Raw genomic sequence first — 766 nt, 5'->3', positions numbered from 1 at the left:
GCGGCTCTGCCCTGGTTGGCCATGTCCATCAGCCGGGTGCCCCCCTTGGGAGGTATAGGGATCGGAGTAGGGCACACGTCCGCCCGCATCGTACGAACCCGAACGGGTCATGGCGTTCGTAGAGGGAGACCACCCCTCCACCACACTCTGTTGTGCCTGCAGCACCTCGAAGGACAGAACCAATGAGTAAAAACTAGAGTAGGGCATGGGTGCGTTACTCATGCCCAAGGAGGCGGCGATGGAGTTGTAGGCGGAGCCAAGGCCGGTGAGGATGTGATCGATAAGCTCATCATCGTGGATCGGAGAGCCGGCGGCGGCCACAATGTCGGCCAGGGCCTTCATCTTGTGCATGTATTCCGCGGCAGACAGATCGTCCTTCCTCAATGACTGAAGTTGCCGCCGGATGTGGCGGACATTGGCACGGCTCTGGGCGCTGAACATGGCGGCGACGGTTGTCCACACCGCATGTGCCGACTCGCAGCCAATGAGTTGGCATGTAATATCCTCGTCCATGGAGGTGAGAAGAAGCCCCCTGACGCGCTGATCTTGAACCCACCATTGGTGGTACTCCGGGTTGGCGACGGTAGTGGCACCATCGTCGGTGCTGACAACGAGTGTTTTGGCCGGCGCTGCCTTGGTGCCATCGAGGTGTCCGTGGAGGTTGGCACCGACAAGAACGGTGCTGGTGATGCCCCCCAGAGCATGAAGTTGCGGCGACCGAGGCGGACGGGGATCGTCAGGACGGCGAGCGCGGCGGGGATCGTGG

This window comes from Triticum dicoccoides, chromosome 1A (assembly GCF_002162155.2).
Source record: "Triticum dicoccoides isolate Atlit2015 ecotype Zavitan chromosome 1A, WEW_v2.0, whole genome shotgun sequence".
Lineage (NCBI taxonomy): Eukaryota > Viridiplantae > Streptophyta > Magnoliopsida > Poales > Poaceae > Triticum > Triticum dicoccoides.
The sequence above is the reverse complement of the archived record's forward strand: the minus strand, read 5'-3'. Positions refer to the sequence as shown.